This window comes from Mytilus galloprovincialis, chromosome 14 (assembly GCF_965363235.1).
Source record: "Mytilus galloprovincialis chromosome 14, xbMytGall1.hap1.1, whole genome shotgun sequence".
Taxonomy (NCBI): Eukaryota; Metazoa; Mollusca; class Bivalvia; order Mytilida; family Mytilidae; genus Mytilus; species Mytilus galloprovincialis.
Genome location: NC_134851.1, coordinates 62,079,710 through 62,086,065, shown reverse-complemented (window position 1 = coordinate 62,086,065; position 6,356 = coordinate 62,079,710). Strand labels below are relative to the sequence as shown.

Sequence of the window (6,356 nt, the reverse complement as noted above, 5' to 3'; positions counted from 1 at the left end):
AGGTTGTAAAAGGTTGCTGTTCACGAAAAGAGGAATTTATATTTTTATTTAAATGGATAAGGATTTTGGTGGACACCATTGTTAAGAAAATATTTGCTGACATCTGTTATTGAGTTGATGGTTGGTAATTGAGTGAATTAGCAATGCGTTGTTTAACTAACATCAAATATTGAATTGATGTCTGTAAATAAGAAAGAGTAATAAAAGGAATGGTGACAATAGTTGAGAAAAGGAGTAGGTCCGGTAAGACCGATTTTGGCCTCAAATTTCAGGTTCATCTGACGAAAGATTTTGACCACTTTTTAAACACTTAAGTGTCTATTTTATTTGAATTAATTAGTTTATGTGAAAGATTTTAACAGATTTAGTCATTAAAAATGATCCGATTCAAGCTCAAATATGAAAAATCTACCGAAGGCCACACCAATTTGATCCCTTGTTCGACGGACCCGCCCGCACCTATTTTTTTCAAAACAGAATTTTTTAATTTTTTTTATATTCCCGCTTCCCGCACCGTTTTTTTGTGTAAATATTATAAAAAGATATCAACCTTTGTCAAATTTATCACAGTCTAACCTGTATATAACGATTTTAAACATAAAAGCACCCCACCACACTGTGTAAATATCTGTGAGAATATTTGTTTCAGCATGAAACCTGGGAGTGCTCCGATAAAAAGTTATAACAGCGGGTATTTCTGTGAAGAACAAAAAATTGGTTTCTTTCCCCCTTACTTATATTCCCTATCAGAAAATGATCGTTGTTAGAATAAAGTACAAAGAACTTATGAAGGATTTGCCTTCAACTGCAATTATATTCTATGCTGGCGAAACAAAACTATCCATAGCCTCTGCATGTTTATGCACCTGTCCTGATTGATTCAGGAGCATGTCGTTCAGCAGTTATCGTTTGTTGATGTTGTTCATTGGTATTTTCCCGTCTGGATATATAAATTAGATCGTTGGTTTTCCTGTTCGAATTGTGTACGCTAATAATTTTGGGGTCCTTTATAGCTTCCTGTTTGGTCTGTATCAAAGCCCTGTGTCAAAGGCCGTACTCGACCTGTGTTTGTTATTATCAGGTTGAGAACAACCCTCCCTCAGACATTCAGACAAGGGGTAATTTTACTGATGTAGAAAAGAAAATAGAAATACGAAGGATTTGTATAGTTCTTCTATACCAAACCTTTGAACACTTAGAATTTTGTACTCAAAAATAGGAGAGTTACATCATATTTTAAACAAATTTTTCTTAAAGAGGGGTCCACTTATTTTGAACAATATTAAACTGTTAAAAGTAAATGTGTTAACATGGTTCAAGTCCAGGAATATTACTAAATTCTTGGACATGTTTTGACCATTTAATACCAGGTAGATATATAGTTCTATGAGAAAATATGAGCCCTTTTGTACAAACAAATATATTATAACTTATATTGATCCCTCATAAAACATGTAAAAGGGATATTTATAACATTAAGGGGTTGCCCCCAAACTGATTATGATTTGGATGGAGAATTGTCTCATTGTCAGTCACACATACATAGACCAGATTTAATTATTTCTTGGTGAACAGGGAAAAAATACTTCAGAAATTAAAGAAATGTCAAAGTACAAGTGATAAATCAAGTTTTGATATGTCAAAACCTATTATTTTATCTTTACAAAAAAAAATTATAATCGCTCGCCTTTATTTTTCAAGCTTCGCCTCAAAAATTTGCAAATTAAATATTTTTTTATTAAAATTTTCAAATCGCTCGCTCGCCCCAAATTTTGGAGTCCAAAAATCCGTAGAACAAGAAATTAAATTGGTGTGGCCTAATATGCCGAAAAATGTCACTTTTCAGATGGTTTTTGGTAAAAATGAAAGTGGCCGCATCCGTGTTCATCCTCAACCTTTATATATGTTATGTATTATCATAAAATACAACTTACATTTCAATATTAAGGATGAACACGAATGCGGCCACTTTCGTTTTACACGAAAACCGTCTAAAATTTAACTAAAATGCTAGAATTATGAGGATTTCAGTAATTTAGCATGACTTAATGGTGCTAGTACCGGATATATGTGCATTGTATTGTCAAAAACAGCCCATATTTATGTAGCAGAAGCATTCTACTGTCCAATAAATAACTAAAGGTTTACATTTTAACAATTTTGTAAAACTGCTATATTTTGGGGCCAAAAAGGGGTCTTACTGAACCTACTCCTTTATCATAACATGTAAGAGTTACTTATATAGCAGCATACAAAAACATCTATTATATAATTGGTGTCATGAAGCATTCAACATTGTCCAATCAGAATTAAAGTTACAAAAGTATATTAGATTGGACATTATGTGGTTATTATTATTATGTCAATATAAAATAATATATATATAGTTTATAAAAAACTAAATATGACTTAAAATTAACAATGATTTTAAAAGGTTGCTTTATGTCCATTCAAGTTTATACATAAAAACGTTTAACTTTTTTGTTTTTTAAAAGAATGAGTATTTAATTATGAATGTAACAATGTGTTCAATATGTGTAAATTATACTTAAAATTGTGTATTTGTATTGTTTTTCTCATTTTAAATGGAATCATTATATATGACAGGAAATGTGGAGGAATCTATTTGTATGTCTTGGAAAGAGATAAGTCTCAAGAACGAGTCTCACAAAAGATCTTAGTATACATGAGTAAGACTTACAATCAAGTTTAGTTTTAAGATATTTTTGTGTAACTCATTCCTGGTTTATCAAATATTTTCTTTTCAGCAAATAAATCCATCAGAAATATTGTTCATTTTACATCAAAGTTTTTTTTATAAAAAGTAGGAAACATTACCATTTCTCTTCAAAATTTTTCAGCTAGAAACTAAATAATATTTCAATTAAAGTAAACCAGCAGGAAAATTATATCAGAACTTATATATCCCCACAGAACTGATTATACTTTCAGCAGGAAAATTAATAATTTTCATGAAAGTTATGAAGCAGGAAATTTGGTCACACTTCATTGATGATTTTATTTCTAACAGGAAAATTTATCATGTTATCACTTTATAATATTGCTTTTGAAGTAAATCCTTCCTAATGACACAAGATCTGTAGTTTTATCAGATTGCTTCTGGTAATAATTACATCAGCTAATGAAATTCCAGCGTTCAAATTTTTTGAAGGTGTGTATTATTAGGATTAAAACAGAGGATACCAAACAGTCTTCAAAACAGAAAGTTGTCAGATCTATGAAGCAATTTTAGGACACCAGGGCTGCATTCAATATCATAGCAGCTACGTAGTACTACGTAGATTTTGACTATTGAACGTGTAGCTATAGACTAGTTGTTACATAGATATTGATAGCAGCTACGTAGCCGCTACATAGATGCTACGATATTGAACTCAACCCAGATTAGTATTTTTTATCAGACTTGCAATCATCGCTAGAAATGTGCTTTCTTGGATGTTTTATACTCACATTAACATGGTACAATCATTTGTATATGACAATGAAGGATATTTAGCCTTTTATTTATGACTTTTCTATGTTGTTTCCCTACGAAATGAATTTAAAATCATTTTCCCCAGCAATCTCTATATTTCTTGAAATATTTTAAAAACCATGCATCTTGATAAAATTTCTGTAAAACTATTTGCATTGCATATAGTAACTATAACAATTAGTAAAAAAACAAAAGGATAAGCAACATATAAAGTACGGTATTGAATGAAAAATTTCAAATTCAAATTTAAAAAATTGTGAGGAAATAAATTTTTGATAATATTTATTTGGTCGAGTAAAATTAGAGATTATGGTTTATTTTCCTTGTTGCGAGGTTATGTTATTATTAGATATTAAATTTTAATATTTGTTGCTAAATTTTATTTACTAATTATTTAAAAAATGTGCCTTATTACTGTAATACTTTTAACTTGTGTCTATTTACTAACCTTTTAATAAAATGCACCAAGATATTTTTACTTTTTGTGTTTCTAAAAAAACCTTTATCAAAACTACTTTTATTTAAATATGACAAAAAAGCTGTTTTCTTTAACAAAAAAAATTGAAATTTTATTTATTAAAAAAATAAATAATTAGATGTCTACTATAATATTGTATTTATTAATATGTCTTCTTGCATTTTATTCAAGTAAAATTTGTTTTTTTGCATTATTTTAAAAATAAAATATGTTTATTATACATTTTGTACTATCTTCCATTTTTGAGGTACAAATAAGAATTTTACAAATTGTTGTGCCTTACTATTTGAAGTGCCTTTTTATTCTGTATAACACTGTGATACTATTTCTTGTTGACAATTTTTTATGTTTCTTTTCACTTCATAGCAGCCTACTGAAGGGTGTATAGAAAACAAGGTATTTGAACATGTGATTTTTACTTCATTTTAATGCTCACTTGAAAAGTGAATTAATATGCAACAGAGTGAACATTATTTGTGCATTACTATGTAAAGTGCCTTTTATTATGTGTAATACTGTTTAAATATGCCTTGATGAACAAATTTTATATTTATTTTGTATTATTAAAAACAGCATATTACTAGGGAAAGTAAACAAGTATGAGATTTAAGATTTTCGAAATGGGTGTTTTCCCTTTGCAAAGAACTTGAACCAAATTGAGTCTCTTATTATTCCAATCTCTACCTTTTAATTGGGTTTGTATGAGTGGGTTTGTCTTCATATATTTCCAACTTCAATACATTCATTAGATGTTTTAATTGAATAATGGGAAAATTTAACAAAGCCTTTTTAGTGACCAAAAGATCTATTGCAATAAATACAATACTCTGCCTCTTTGTCCATAAGACTTATAAGTGCGACTCCTGCTTCAGTGTTTGTAAAACAAAAACAAAATATGTGGAACAATTTCAAAGAATATCTGGTGTTTACCAAATCTAGACAGATAACAATGAAAAGTTACCATCACAATTGTAGAGCACTACCTCATGATGTGCTTATAGGAATACAACCCTGTCCTAGACATTAAAGTGAGATAATTAAAGTTCTTAATAAGTGGAGATAATTGAAGTTCTAAATAAGGGGAGATAACTGAAGTTCTCAAAAAGGGGAGATCATTGAAGTCATCAATAAGGGGACATAAATGAAGTTCTCAAGAAGGCGAAATAATTGAAGTTCTCTATAAGGGGAGATAATTGAAGTTCTTAATAAGGGGAGATAATTGAAGTTCTCAATAAGGGGAGATAACTGAAGTTCTCAATAAGGGGAGATAACTGAAGTTCTTAAAAAGGGGAGATAACTGAAGTTCTCAATAAGGGGAGATAACTGAAGTTCTCAAAAAGGGGAGATCATTGAAGTCATCAATAAGGGGACATAAATGAAGTTCTCAAGAAGCGGAGATAATTGAAGTTCTAAATAAGGGGAGATCATTGAAGTTATTAATAAGGGAGATCATTGGAGCTCTCAATTCAATGTTGCAATATGTCACATGGGTCTGTTGTAAGCACAACTCTTTCCAACTGGTTAGACTAATTTTGACAAAACTGTACACAGCTATGAATCACTACCTGAAGATATTCAATTTTTTTTTACACTGACTTTTACCTTAATTATCAATTGAAATAAAGGTTGAATTAGTGAAGGTAATCTAATTATGAATGTAAGTGTCTTTAAACCTCAAAAGTATTCCTATTGGTATAACTTAAGATATTTTTTTATATTCTTTAACTTACCAATTATTCCTATATGTATTTATAAGATATGTATGTAGAAGGGACCATTATTTTATACTTTCAATTTTCAATATTCTTTAACTTTTAAATATTCCAATTTGTATGACTGTTTTATAAGATACTTATGTAGAACAAGGGACCAGTCTTGTATATTTTCAATTTTCATTTGTTATCAGACTATTTTCCGTTTCATTTTATAACTGACTGGCAAGCATTATGTATTCTCTACAATTAAATATCATTAAATGCTTTAACAAATTCATTATTACATATCAGAGTTTATATTATCGTTAGACATTTATTGTTCTATATTTAGATGTGTTTGTTCTATATTTAGAAATTCTTTATTAACTGTTTTAGGATGATCTTTTTATTTCTATACAAAACCTTCAAATTTTATCATGAATAAAATTTTAATAAAGATAAGAGTTTTTTGTTTTGTTTGTTTGTTATACAAGTGTTATTAGCAAGATATACTTAAAATATTGGACATTTAACAGACCAGACCAACAACCATTGAACAAATATACATACAAACATGTATTTTCTGTGTTTGACAGAGAAGCAGAAAATACCCAATTCTAAATTCTGATTTGACCCGGTAAGGGATCAGGCAAATGACCGTCAGCCTCAAGCTGACCATAGAGGTGAT

The 6,356-nt window shown here is 29.4% G+C and overlaps 1 long non-coding RNA gene across 1 annotated transcript; it reads left to right on the top strand.

Annotated features, from left to right (window-relative positions):
- The first annotated feature begins 3,725 nt into the window (after nucleotides 1-3,725).
- LOC143058005 (uncharacterized) lies at nucleotides 3,726-6,136 on the top strand. Its single transcript, XR_012972908.1, has 2 exons — nucleotides 3,726-5,002; nucleotides 5,159-6,136. It is a non-coding gene; the product is annotated as an uncharacterized LOC143058005 (long non-coding RNA).
- The last annotated feature ends 220 nt before the right edge of the window (nucleotides 6,137-6,356 follow it).